Here is a 15,339-nt window from a genome sequence, read left to right on the forward strand (position 1 = left end):
TGAGAATTATTTGGGAGGTACTGGCTAGGTAGTTTGGTTAATGAGAGATAAAAACGCTAAAGAACTGTCAAGGGAAGATCTGTATTAGTGTTGCATGATAATTTTTATGGAATTCTACATAACTGATTTCTGTCTATATAATATTTACCAGCGGTAGCCGTGATCTACAGATATCTAAATATGGATATTGGGGCAACATGGGGCCTGGGGAGATTTCTCTGCACACTTGGAGGACTCTTCAAATGTGCAGAAAAATCTAAAATAGAAAAGAATTAAAGGGAGTTTTAAAACCCCTCAAATGTATTCGCATTGTCTGTGCATGTGCAACCTGGAGGAGCTGAGGGTCCTGCAGGAATTGTCAGCTTTTCACAGAGCCTGCAAGACAGAGCTCTTCTGCCAGGTGTATGGTTGAGGCCAGGGCAGAGCCCCAGTACTTTGATCACGGATCCTCCCCAAAGTCCCATTCTCACAAAAAGACAACTTACACACCAGGCTGAACAAGGCAGGATGGGGCTAGATGTATGACCACTGCTGCCTTTGTTTTGATAATCTGGGAAGGTTTTATTGGGTTTTATCTGTTTTTTATTGTTTTATGATGAAAACCGCCATGAGCCCATTTGGGAAGCGGTGGTCAACAAACAAACAAACAAACAAACAAACAAACAAACAAACAAACAAATGTGCTCTTACTGGATAGGTAGCAGGAGTATGCCGGCAGCCATGCTTGGCAGTGAAGGAAGATGCCAACAGCCACACTGAGCCCAGCCATGGAGGATGCAGGCAGCTGCTCTGGGCTTAGCTGTGGTGGCAAAGGATTTTGGCAGCCACACTAGCCTCAGCATTGGCCATGGATGATGCCAACAGCTGCACTGGGCTCAGCCATGACAGCAGATCCCAGAAGCTGCTGGCAAGTGTGGCCATGGCAGAGCCTGGCAGCTGCTATAAGCCTGACTGCCAGGGTGGTGAAGCAATGGAGAAGCCAAGCAGTGAGCCCAACAGTGGCAGAGCCCCACACCTGCTACAGACCTGGCCATGGTAGCAGTGGAACCCAGCAGCTCCTCTGGACTCAGAGGACCTCCCCGACACCAACCATGCTGTGGCTGGTTTCCCAGGAGGTTGTGTTGGACAGAAATGGGGAGAAGTGAGATTCTCCTCCTATGAGTTTTGCAGGCTCCCCACTTGTTCTCCTCCCTATTTTTGAACATGTAAGTGTGTTCACTATGGCCCATTATGCACGGCCGCCGAAACGGCGATTTCGGGTCACGTGGAAAACGCGGAGGGGGAAGACGCGACGCATACCGGTTATGTACGGGGCGGGGCGCGACGGCGGCAAAACCCAGAGTAACCGATTATGCACGCGGCGATCCGGGCGCCGCTTCTGGTTGCGCCCCGGTCACCCGGAAGCTGCGCTTTCTTCCGCGTTTCACTGACGCGGCTTTTTCGGCGGCATGCACCGAAGCTGCGGCCGGTTGCAGACGGCTCCGTGCGTTATCAGTGATTTTAGTCGCCGCCATTCCACCCCGAATGTGCGCTAAAACCCACATGCATAATGGGTCTATGATGGGTGTTGAGTGGTAGGACTTGTGGTGTGAGTTTGCAATATCCAGAATAGTTAGCAGAGTGTTTAATTAAGCTAATATGCACAGCATGGTTTTGGTGGCTATGGGATGTATGTAGGCAAAAAACAACAACAACAATAACAACAACAATAGAAACTCAACAACAATCAACCAACATTGATTGTTTTTTGCTATTAAGCTAATATAACTATGCTATTAAGCTAATATAACAAATATTGATTGCAGAACTCCATTCTAGACAGAAAAGGTAAGAAGATCATCCCTAATCTTATCTAGCTAGTTGGACAGAGAAGTGTGGAGGAGGCATCTCTCTACCCACCATACTGCAGGCAGCCAAGATGGAAGAAGCAAAAAAAAAGGACTATAATAGAAACATTTTTCTAAGCACAGGAGGAGGGTTTATTTGTCCAGGAGGGTGAGCTGGATGGGAAGTTAGTGATGGATTGTGATGTTTGTGGGGGGTTTTTGTATGTCTTTTATGTTGTTGTTTTTTTTGTTCAGTGATAGTGATGTTACTTGTAGATGTTAATAAGCATAATAAAATGTAAAAAAGAAGAAAAAACATGGATGAAATATTTATCTAGCTATGATTACTTTTATTATACATTCTAAATTATATATCCTGTCTTTCATTTGAATAATATGGGGAGTTCCTTGATGTTATTTCATGTTAAGCATGCCTTTCAGGAACAAGTAAAGCTGTTACTAATTTAAAAAAAAACTTGAGAAGGAATCCTGTTGCACCTTGATATGCTTATATTTAAAAGCAATATCTGCCACCAAGTGGAAATATTTATCATTTCACTAATATTTATAACCAATTAGGAATAATGAGGTATGCAATAAGAATACTGTTTTTTCATGCCAAAATAATGAAGAAGTAAGGAGAACCAAATCATTGGATTTTCTTTTGTGCATTTATTGATTTCTGAATACATTTATGACATGCATGATTGTAATCAAGAGCATGCTACTTGACTCAGACAAATGACTAAGGAGTTGTTAAGTATTTCTTATACTTTTCTCTACATTTCTTAATGGGCACTGATATATTCATATACATCAGAACCAAGAAATGTGAGTCATTCTTATCAATAAGAATGTGTTCTAATATGCTTAAACTTCCATTCACTGGTGTCAGAATGATATGCTTACAGAGCTTCCACACTTAAATAAGGTGCATCATCAAGCCAAAGTTAATTATTTTTAAGTACCATTGATCTAAGAGGGAGAATTAAGCACAAGCTTTCATTTCTTCCAATGTAATCAGTGGGGCTTAAATGTTTCACTTGGATTGGATCATGCAAAACATTTTTAATGGTGAAAAAAAACAGAGTGACATATCAATATAGTACACTAAATTTACAGAATATTATTCTTAACTGTACTTAAATGGACTCCGGGGAATGGTAGAGGACAGGAAGGCCTGGAGGATCATTGTCCATGGGTTCGCGATGGGTCGGACACGACTTTGCACCTAACAACAACAAATTTTTAACTGTTTTTTTGAATTCAGTAAACCTAGGACAATCTCAACTTTCTTATCCCTGGTGTTTTGGTCTGAACTTTCCAATTTTGACTTAACTTTTCCCCTCAACTCAAAACTATGAATTTGTGTTGTGTAATTGCTCTATTTTCTGCTTTCACAAACTGAATTTTCCCCATACAATATATACTTTCCCTAACTTTATTTGTTGGACCAAATAATTAATCACCATTATACATTGCATTCATATGTACGCATGAAGTACACCATTTGTATCTATGACTTATATATTGCACATAAAAACAATTCAATGCAATACTAACCAGCTATAAAACCACCAGCAAAAACCAGAGAAGCAAAACAGGAGAGAGAAAAAAATTATAAATGAATGCCAACTGTTCGTTCATCCCTTGTCAAAGAAGCCCAGGTGGTTCCAGTCATATCTGGCAATAGAACTATCCCTATCCCTGATCTTGTTTTTTGTTTTAAAGGGGGCTTCTAAAAGGGGGCTTATGAGAGGCCCTGCTCCTGCCACTGGATCCAGGACTTTGGCTTTCAGTTGGCTGACACCGTTAGAAAAGGCCTTATGTAGGTCTAATATGCGTGCCTCTTTTTAAAAATCAAATTGGAATGAGAAAATAAAACTTTTCCCCCCTTGGTGTGATGGAAGGTGGAAGTTCCTTGGCAAGATGTGCTACCCTAGCAGTTTATTAATGGATGGGAGGCTGAGGCAGCAGTTTTATGAGAAGTCTCAAATTAAAATAGAATTGAATGTGCATGAGCTCCTCGAATTCATCTGTTGTATCTTGATAGTCTGAAACTGACTACATTAACATCTTCCAAGCTTGTAAGAGTTTTAAGGTATAATCTGTTTTATCCTAATTGCCTGAACTCTCACACTGGCCCTCGTGTTTTTTGCTGTGGTGAGTAAAAATGAAGGTTTCCACCTGCCACCGAAAAGATGACATATTAAAAGAACGGGTTGTTAGAGAATATAAATAACATTAAAATGAGAGAAAAAAATTCTGGGGCAGTAGAAAAAATAGTTATGAGGTGAAATAAGGTGATTTGACACATATCTCATTTCAGTATAAAAATGACTTTGAAGGAAGCTGGTTCTGAAGCTGCAGATTTGATTTTGCCTTACCAGTCTGCAAACATTATAATTTAAAATAATGCAAACAAAATAATTCATTACCCATGTCAATGTACCTTGAGTGCTTAAAAGTGTCTTTAAAAAACCCCTGATTTTCTGCAACACATATTCATATGAATTATTCATGGTAGTCCCAGGAAAGATATTATGTACAACACGTTTCCTGTCAAGGGTTCTTTTCTTTAAATGTTTGAAAACTTTAAAGAGATCTAGCATTATAAATCAGAATGGAACAGCAGCTGACCTTAAAAAAGAAGAATTTTGCATGCCGAAGCTTGTTCTGGACTGCAGGACATCTTGTTAGGAACTCCTCAAGAAGCCCAGTAGGAGTTTTGTGTCAAGATTGCAAAACAGGTTTCATGTTTGTTTGTGTGGCTGCTATGGGGCCAGACTTCAAATCTTGTCCCCAGGTTCTAACCAGTAACATTCGAATGACCATTTATTGATCCACAGATACAAGTAGGGACAAGCAATTGGCATGTATCTAGGATGGGTGAAGCAGGGTGTGAGTCCTGGGTGCCACATTGGTGGGGCACCACTGGGTCCTTTGCAGCCTCTGAGGCCTTGTGGATCCATGTCCAGAGTGACCTCCATGAGTACCCTAAACAGCCCCAGCCACCCTGATGCCCATGCAGCCCACTCCTGCCCCCTCCTCTCCACCCATTCATTTCTGTTTAGGATAGCTAAGCACACCTTTCTCTGTATCCTCAGGTACCAACTCCCAAACCCACTCACCAATTGTGAGGCCACCTTTGCCCTCCCCCTTCTTCCCTACCCTTTGGAATGCCTGCTGGGAGAAACTTTCTGCCTAGAGCAAGGCTATCCTGGTGGCCCATATGCCACAGCAAAGGTAAGGTTCCCAGCAGGAGTGACTGCCTGCCACCTGCACCAAGGAAGCACCCCATGAGGGTGCCTCACCTGGGCTTGGGTGACAGGAGTTCACCTAGCAAGCCCTTTCCATTATGCTGGGAGATCTGGGTTATACCCAGGCAGGCTGACAACCCATGGGCATGGCCTTTCACTCACTGCACCTGCTGCCACTTGCCTTCTTCTGTTTAGCAGCTGCAGCCCCTCACTTTACTGCTGCATCATCAAGTCCCACCCACTTGCCTGCCCTGGGCACCAAATAGGCTAGGTATGCCAATGTCAGCAGGAACTTACAACACAATGTGTCAGCATGCCTAAGGATGTCTGCAGAGATGTCTCTGTTTTCACTTTAGCAACCATCATTAAAGAGAGGAAGATTAGAAAATAACAGTTGTGACAATCTCCACAGATGCTGTTCTCTAATCCCAGAGGGTGGATACAAAGGTGAGTTTGACCGGTTCCCCATGAGGAATTTGGCATGGACAGCCTCTGGTTGCTGGAGGGTTTTAGTGCCACTTTCACATGATGCCATCAGCAACCCAAGGCTGTCCAGGGGCTGGTTTGAGTTTTGGCCAGATTTGAGATGAGGGAAATCGCCCAAACTGGATTTGCCATATGAGGGAGCAACCAGGGCAAGCCTGTGCGGAGGGAGAAATGTGCAACTGTCCCTGCAGTGATTTGCCCACCACCACACCCCCTCCCCTCTCCATTTTATTTTTTTTTAATTTAATTTTTATTATTTATAGAAAAAAAGAAAAAAATGATACATTACATATAGAAAAAACAGAAATACCCAAATACAGGAAATTTCCAACAGAAATTTGGGAGTATTGGTTCACCCTTAAATCTATTTACTGAGAAATTCCAGATAATAATGCCATTTTTGCGTTGATCTTCCTTTGACCTGACTAATTAGTTTGGCCATTTTTGCAAGATCTGTGAGATTTTCCATACAGGCCAATATCAAAGACAAGGTTGACTATTTCCATTCCCTTGCCAGAGTTATTCTAGCCACAGTCGTAGTGTAAAAAAAAAAAAGTCTCTGCTTGACGTAGCAACTTTTCTGGATAACAGCTCAACAACATATTCTCTGGTTTTAAAGGAAACTTAAACTTAGGCATTAGCTGTAATAGTGTATGCATTTTTGCCCAAAATTTAGCTATAACTCTACCACATATGAAATTAAGAGCCTGTTTTTCATTACATTTCCAACAAATATCTTTATACTCTTTTGCAATTTTACTTATAACCTTAGGAGTAATGAACCATCAATACAATATTTTTAACAGTTCTCTCTTAATGGTTGACATTTTGTAACTTTAGATAGACTACACCATGACCTTTCCCATTGATCCAGATAAATATTTAAATGCAGATTTTGCATCCATTTTACTATACAATGCTTAACGTTCTTGGTTTCGGTTTCATATTTCAATAGCAACTTATATATTTGTGAATATGGTTTATTTTGCAATAAAATATCTTCAAATTCTTGGAATCCTGATAAAGGGTTCAAATGCATCGAAAATTCAGATTTAAATCTAGGAACCAGTTAATTGTATTCCAGCCATTGTAAATACATTCCTTCTTTATTCAAAGCGGATAAGCTTTTAAGTAAGCCAGTACCAGTTAAAAGGTCCTTATACTTTATACTTTTCAGATGTGTTCTAGAAAAATGTGCCTCAATAGGTGATTTAAAAACTAATGATCTACCCTAAGAATCTAGACTTATATTTGTTCCAGATATTCATCATAGTTGTCACCCAGATGTTCATATTCATCATTTTTTTTGTCCTGGTAATGGCCAAAGAGCAGTATGAAAACCTTTTCACCATCCCACTTTTTCCAATGTTAGATTTCTCACAGTAGGATCTTACATCGATTCTGATATTGGTGTCAATACAGCGACATGAGAATAAAGTTTTAAGTCTGGTATTCCTTAGACTCCTCTTTTCTTTTTGTCTTGCAAAAATTTCCTTATTCTTATATTCTTATAAAATCCTTATTCTTTTATTGTCCAAATAAATTTGTTTACTTGCCATTTATGTATTACAGAGTCTTTAACCTGTAGAGGTAAAACTTGGAACAAGAAATTGAATTTGGGTAATATGTTCATTTTGACAGTAGTCATTTGCGCTAACCAGGATAAATTCAGCTTAGACCATCTTGTGATTTATTGTTGAATTTCATCCCATAGCTTAGAATAGTTATTCTCAAAAAGATTCTTATCTATTATCATCCCAAGATATTTTACCTTGGGTGGGTTGACTTCACATCCATTGTTAGTTTGTATATCAGAGAGCCCTAAAAGAGTTATTATTAACTTTGTATGCAAAATATACATGAGAAAGGTGGGATTAGAGTCACAAATTGGGATCAAGATTGCAGGGAGAAATATCAAAAACCTCAGATATGCAGATGATACCACTCTAATGGCAGAAAGTGAAGAGGAACTAAAGAGCCTGTTGATGCGGGTGAAGGAGGAGAGTGTAAAAGTTTGCTTGAAACTCAACATCAAGAAAACGAAGATCATGGCATCCGGCCCTCTCAATTTGTGGGAAATAGATGGGGAAGAAATGGAGGTAGTGACAGATTTTATTTTCCTGGGCTCCAAGATCACTGCAGATGGGGACTGCAGCAAAGAAATTAAAAGAAGATGAAGTAGAAGAAGAAGAGTTGGTTCTTATATGCCAATTTTCCTTACCCGAAGGAGGCTTAAAGTGGCTTACAGTCGCCTTCCCATTCCTGGGGAGGAAAGCTATGGCAAATCTAGACAGCATCCTAAAAAGCAGAGACATCACCCTGCCAACAAAAGTGTGTTTAGTCAAGGCTATGGTATTCCCTGTTGCAATGTATGGCTGCGAAATTTGGACCATAAGGAAGGCTGAGCGTCAAAGAATTGAGGCTTTTGAACTCTGGTGCTGGAGAAGACTCTTGCGAGTCCCTTGGACTGCAAGGCGAACAAACTGGTCAGTCCTAGAGGAGATCAGCCCTGCCTGCTCCTTAGAAGGCCAGATTCTGAAGATGAAACTCAAATACTTTGGCCACCTCATGAGAAGGAAGGACTCCCTGGAGAAGAGCCTAATGCTGGGAGCGATCGAGGGCAAAAGAAGAAGGAGACGACAGAGAATGAGGTGGCTGGATGGAGTCACTGAAGCAGTAGGTGCAAACTTAAATGGACTCCGGGGAATGGTAGAGGACAGGAAGGCCTGGAGGATCATTGTCCATGGGGTCACGATGGGTCGGACACGACTTTGCACCTAACATCAACAACATCCAGAATATATACCAAACTCATTTAAAGTATCAAATAATACATAAATAGAGATTTCAGGATTAGTCAAAACACTAACAACATCAGCAGCATAACTTGTTAATAAATCTTCCTCTACTTTTAGTTCTCTCCATTTTCTGCTCAAGATTTTTTTTTAAAGGCATCGCTATTTTACCAAAGTTTTAAAAAATGTTCCCTTGAGTGTCCATGGTCTTTTTGGGATTGAACAGACAAAACAGAGACTCGTTCATGTTCTCTGGCTGTGGGGGATGAATGGGGAAAGAGGGACACATGTGATGAAGCATCCCTCTCCCAATCAACTAGGTATCCATGTTCTGCCCAGCTGCTACTTGTATTACTAGCCCTACAGTGTGATATTGTCCTAGCTCCTGCTGCACTACCTGCATCACATCCTCTTGCCTTCTTGTCCAGTGAAGAAGCTTCTTGGACTTTGGTTCAGCAAGTGGAAGACACCATGGAAGGGAGTCAGAGGCAACCTGACAGGCTGCCCCTGATACCATAATTTTATTCTGAATGTTTCAAATTGTCAGCCACCTTGGCAACCCTTGTAAGGGCAGAAAGGTGGGATACAAATGTTGTTAATAATAACAACAACAACAAAATGTAATTCCCTTACCAACTTTGGATCTGTGGTTAGAAAAATAATGTGGAACGAAATAATCAAAACACATTTCCTGAACCACAGACTCAAACAGAATGGAATTCTCGTGCTATCATTCTTTATTCTGCTGTACCTTGATTAAAATTTGATAGGGCCATCAGGGTCATATGTTATTGACACAGACATGTGGCCATTGCTTGACTTGCCAGTCAATCAGCCTTTAATGGAGAGGCTGAACTAGCAGAGAGTTTACAGTGTCTGTCAGCAACCTGTTGGAATACATAGTCCCTGTTGTTGTTGTTAAGTGCAAAGTCATGTCCGACCCATTGTGACCCCATGGACAATAATCCTCCAGGCCATCCTGTCCTCTACCATTAACCAGAGTCCATTTAAGTTTGCACCTACTGCTTCAGTTACTCCATCCAGCCACCTCATTCTCTGTCATCCCCTTCTTCATTTGCCCTCGATTGCTCCCAGCATTAGGCTCTTCTCCAGGGAGTCCTTCCTTCTCATGAGGTGGCCAAAGTATTTGAGTTTTATCGTCTTTTAATTTCTTTGCTGCAGTCCCCATCTGCAGTGATCTTGGAGCCCAGGAAAATAAAATCTGTCACTATTTCCATTTCTTCCCCATCTATTTGCCAGGAATTGAGAGGGCCGGATGCCATGATCTTTGTTTTCTTGATGTTGAGTTTCAAGCCAACTTTTGCACTCTCCTCCTTGACCCGCATCAACAGGCTCTTTAGTTCCTCTTCACTTTCTGCCATTAGAGTGGTAACATCGGCACATCTGAGGTTGTTGATATTTTTCCCTGCAATCTTGATCCCAATTTGTGACTCCTCTAATCCCACCTTTCTCATGATGTGCTCCGCATACAAGTTAAATAGGCAAGGCGACAGTATACAGCCTTGCCGAACTCCTTTCTCAGTTTTGAACCAATCAGTGATTCCATGCCCGGTTCTCACTGTTTCTTCTTGACCTGCATATAAGTTTCTCAAGAGACAAATAAGATGCTCTGGTATTCCCATCTCTTTAAGAACTTGCCACAATTTGTTGTGCTCCACACAATCAAAGGCTTTAGCATAGTCAATGAAGCAGAAGTAGATGTTCTTCTGGAACTCCCTGGCTTTCTCCATGATCCAGCATATGTTGGCAATTTGATCTCTAGTTCCTCTGCCTCTCCAAAATCCTGCCTGTACTTCTGGAAGTTCTCGGTCCACATATTGCTGGAGCCTAGCTTGTAGGATTTTGAGCATAACTTTGCTAGCATAAGAAATGAGTGCAATGGTGTGGTTTTTTGAACATTCTTTGGCTTTGCCCTTCTTTGGGATTGGACATAGTCCCTAGAGCCATTCTATTTCAGTTAACTATGGCTGGTTTGATGATGAGAATTTGATGATGAGGCCCATTACATTCTGATTTACTGATATACCATCTTTTCCCATCAAACATATTTTCTTCTCATTCTGGATTATTACCTGTAGCTTTTTGTAATAGTCTAAATGGATTCTTTTGGCAATTATGGTTTTTAAAAAGTCCATTATCTGCCTGTCCTTAGGAGGAAGTCTTTAGTATATGTGAGATGTGTTAATGAGGTTAGTCAGAATTCTGTACACATGCAAATGATTTCATCAAAGTGGATCAATATTGTTGTTCTTACCTTGTGGCTAAATAAATCTCTTATATAAGCACTGTCTTTTCCCGCCGAATATTTTGAAAGAATCAGGGGATTAGTTGAATATTTATTTGTAAAGCAGGAATCAACATGTGCTTTTGGCAGAATCATTTTACTAACCATACTGTCAAGTATAATATTTCAACGTACATTATTTCTTCAGTGGCAGGAAATTACAGGATTTGAAGGCCTGGGTGTGGGTTATGTAGGGACTGAGTATTTAAACATTTTAGGTGTGTGCCTCCTGTTTTGACATGCACAAAGTATGCTTATATTGGCTGACAAAAATGCATCCTGGAATGTGCCTTTTTAACTTGAGAAGAGAGAGGTAAATTATGTAAATGTGTGATGCACGTACTATTAACAGAAGGTTATAACTCTGCTTAATGGTTGTGCAAATATCACACAACAGCAGTATGTGGTCATAGACATAGAGAAACACTCTAGCTAGCCCTATTTATGAGGGCAGTTTTAGATTTTCTGGTATCTGCCCCTGATAAATTATAATCTTTGTATTGGAGGGGGAAATGTAGCAGTTTTTAAAATATATACATTTATGTGAGCACAGGCTTCTCTTCCAGCCTATCAATACTTATTGAGGTAATAAACATCACATAAAGTGTCTGAGTGGAAGCTAGGGTTGCTAGCCACTCTCCTGGCAATCAACGTGGGTGATAAAATTGCCAGCTCCAGGCTGGGAAACTCCTGGAGATTTGGGGATGGAGGTGGGGGGGGGGGGCAAGGATCTCAGTGGGGTACAATGTCATATCATCCACCCTCCATTTTCCATTTTCCAAAGTATCCATTTTCTCCAGGAGAACCAATCTCTCTTAGGTGGAGCTGGCATCCCTAGTAGAAGTTATCCATTGCGAGGGCAAGAACTGTTTCCCGTACACTTCAAGAAATGAAATAGTGAGGATCAGGTTATGCAGAGAGAATGAACAGAACGTATGGTTGACAGAGATGAGTTTCATCAGTGTTTCATATTAAAACTTATAAGGCTATTCTCATATTGATTTGAAAGAGTACTAAAATAGGTTTATTTGAAATCCAGATCTCTAAATGCACAGAGTGGAAAGTAAGGCCGTCTCAGCTTGTGCCACTCCTTCCATCCCTGCTTTGTTAGGAGCGCACCCTCTCTTTCAAGGCTTGTGGAATCCTGCTAGTTGCAGCAAGTGAAGGAAAGGAGGAAAACAGAGCAGAAGAAAGAATGGGTTGAAATACAGACAACTATCTTGTTTCTGGGTGATTTATAGGAATGAATGCATCCAGTGTACTAGTGACATGTCAACCCTACTTCAAAGTATCAGAAGCTTTGAGCAGCACTGGTAGGGCCTGGGTAATTTTGTACTCATTCCTAATTTTGTTCTGATCTAAAAAAACTTTAACAGAAGGGGGAGGCTTATAATAAAAGGAAACAATCAACAGCTGCCTGAAAAAAATAACCATGATAATAACTGTAGATGGGAACCCCACAGATTTACAGGGAGGGGCACATTTGCAGGGAACCCTTAAATTCAAAAACTAAAACCCTGGGACACACAAATGAAGGATTTATTGAACTCCTACTGACCAGTCCTGTTTTCTGATCTCACAGGCCTGTCTTATTTTTCTGGTCCTTTTCATGCATCAAGGTATCGACCGCTACAGGAGGTGGTGAGGGGCTGCTAGATTAAAGTTATAGCTGTTTTGGAGTTCTCATGAGATAGTTTTCTTTAGGATTCTGTTTCTATTTGATAGTATTCAGAGAAAGAGTTGACTTGAACTGATAAAAGAAAGAAACTGGCATAGAGCATACAGTAATTCATTCTGTCAGGGATTTGGCATGGCATTCAAGAGAAACCAATTATGATTTATGTCAATACAGCACAGATAATTTCCTATTGATTGACTGCCAGGGCCTTGATAAAATAATGAGTTCGGCCTGGAGCCAGGCTCTCTCTGGCTGCAGTGGGCTTACGTTTCTATTCCGCATGCCCTTGACAAAGGTTCTCTCAAAACTTGTAAATAATTTTGGCTGATGAATGCTCTTGTCAAATATGTAAACCCAAATAAACAAAAGTTGCCATTTTCATTTTCTGAACTCTATTTGTCTTCACTAACAAGCCTGTTCATGTAGCATTTACTTATTAGCCCCCCAGTGCTCATTTCATAGCTTAGATTTGAACCAAGTTGTTTTCTGTTGTGCTGTTGGCAAACAGGACCTCCCCCCCCCCACAGTCTACTGACAAGGAAGCAATATTTCTTCAGATAGCTTTTAGAAAAGGTAACTGGGCTTCCATTATCAGCAGGCCTGGGTATTGCTGTACATGGAGTTTATAAAAGCTCTTGATGTGTTGTTTCGACTACTGTCCAGCTGTCTCTGATTTTATGTCAGCCTGAAACAATTTGCATGGTGTCCCTTTAACCCTTCTATGTATCTCATGGCATCTATATTGCTAAACTTGCATGTTCAAAGCAAATGGAAGTTGCATGTCAGCAGTTCTGAGTGGATTATACTCTAAGTACAAAGCAAGGTCTACAAAGCAATTTGTTTTAATGCTATTGTTTGTTATTCTATTCAAGTAACTTTCCCGGGCCTATTGAAATGTCTCCTGTGGCTTGGCTGGACAGCCAAGTGCCTTACAAAACTGTCAATTTACTGACACTGTAATAGGGATGAGCATTTAGTTGTATTCATCATTGCCACTTTAGGAAGAATTTTGTTAATTCAATTAGCGAATGGCCAGCTCATTATACAGCACTTATCCATATTTTTTTTCAAATTTGGCAGCATCTTTCAATTTAAGGAATTCAATTTATGGCTTCCTAGTCGAACAGCATTCAAGCCATCAGCACGCTGCGCATAAGAAAATCCAGAGATCAGGTTATACTTCTTTGTATGCAGATAATGTTTCATTTTGAAAATGCTCAATGCCTAAATAGTTCATCTGCGTTAGAAATAACATGCCTCACAGTTCTTCCTGCACTTCCAGTGTGGCCTATACTTGGATTTGGAGAGGAGTCTGTCCATTAGTCTATGACCTTTCTTTCACTTACCATGTGTTATAAATTTACAGAAAACCAAGATGAAGTGACCTAGATGGCCATATGGGTTGTTTTCTGAAGAGCATGGAATAAATCAATATGATAAATCACTGCCACATCCATCACACTGGAAGCCAAGCATGAACTGAAATGTTTAACTGCAAAAAAGGGATTTCATAATGATTTTTTTTTTTTGCATCCAGTGCTTAGCTCACAAATATAAAGTAACTCTTTCAGTTTTTCAATGATAAGGGACTGCTCAGGACTGCCCATATATGGGAAGCTTCTTTCTTCCTGGTATAATCTTTGTTGTAACAGTGCTATAAATCTTTGTTTCTCATTCAATTTAATACTGCCGTATCTCAGTCATGGAAACTTCTATAAAGTCGGCATGATTATTCTGACTCACTGTGTACTGAATTATCGCAACACATTCTGCAAATGCAAAAGTGTGAGGTCCATGGACAGTTTAATTGGCAACATCTCCCATTCATGTAGACATATGTGTACCTATTTACTCCGAGTCATATTTAAATTCATCTATCCATCTGAATATGCCTTTTTTTATATATACCTTTTAGTTTAGTCTTGAGATATAAATGTAATTCAACAAATCATGAGGATTATAAAAGAGCAGCTAGGAAATTAAAGGGCCAGCTCATGAAGAGAGGCTACCCAACTCACCATTAACCAAGCTGAGGAATGAGTCAAACAAACCTCCAGGCAACAACTACTTAATCTGGAAGAAACAGGATATGATAACAAAGATTCTAGAATAATTTACCTGTTAGAACAGTCTACTTGATCTATAGAATGAGTTATTTTTAAATACCGGCATATATTGTCTGATCTTCTTGGATGTAATCAAGCCCTGATGTTTGAACTAAGGAAAACTAGATCTTTCAAACAAAAGTTTGTGTCTACAAGTATGGATAAATTTAATCAGGATGGGGAGTGGGCGGAGACATGGCACTTGGATAGCTCGAATACTTTGAGCTCCTGTTCCACTGAGGGTCAATCGCTGCTGTGATTGACAGAATCGGGTTTTGGGTACGCTAACCCACCTACTATCTACTCAGGAATTCCTTGTGAATCTCTGGGGCCTCTCTGTTCCACAGGGGAATTAATATTCCATGGAACGCAAGCTCAGTGTGCACAGGGTCCAGTAAGTGCCGTTCGCCATTTTTAAACTTTTTTCTTTCCTTTCAATTCCGCAATCTACAAAGCTCTTATTTTAATCTACAAAGCTAATTGGATACCTCCCTGCAAGACATTCGACTCATCGCAACTCCAGAGTGAAAACAACTGGCAGACATCAGATCGAGCCTACAAATAAGGCGCCTGACAGGTTAAGTGCTGGTGCAGATAACCTGGACAAGCCCCCATCTGTTGCTGTTGAGACGTTGTAGACAAGAAAGGTTGAAGAAGTGAAGCGGAGTAAAGCCAAAACATCAAGGAGGCACTGCAGGATTGGAGGGTAGAACACTGGTGTAACTATTTTTTATAACTTGGCTATAAAGTATATTGGGTATACTGGTATATATGTTGATTTAATAGTGTTTTGTAATAACAGAGTTTCAAGAGCGACATATACCAGGTGATATAACCACTTGTTGATTAATATAATCTGTATTCAATGTATGTCTGGAAAAAAA

The sequence above is a fragment of the Paroedura picta genome, chromosome 1, assembly GCF_049243985.1.
Source record: "Paroedura picta isolate Pp20150507F chromosome 1, Ppicta_v3.0, whole genome shotgun sequence".
Taxonomy (NCBI): domain Eukaryota; kingdom Metazoa; phylum Chordata; class Lepidosauria; order Squamata; family Gekkonidae; genus Paroedura; species Paroedura picta.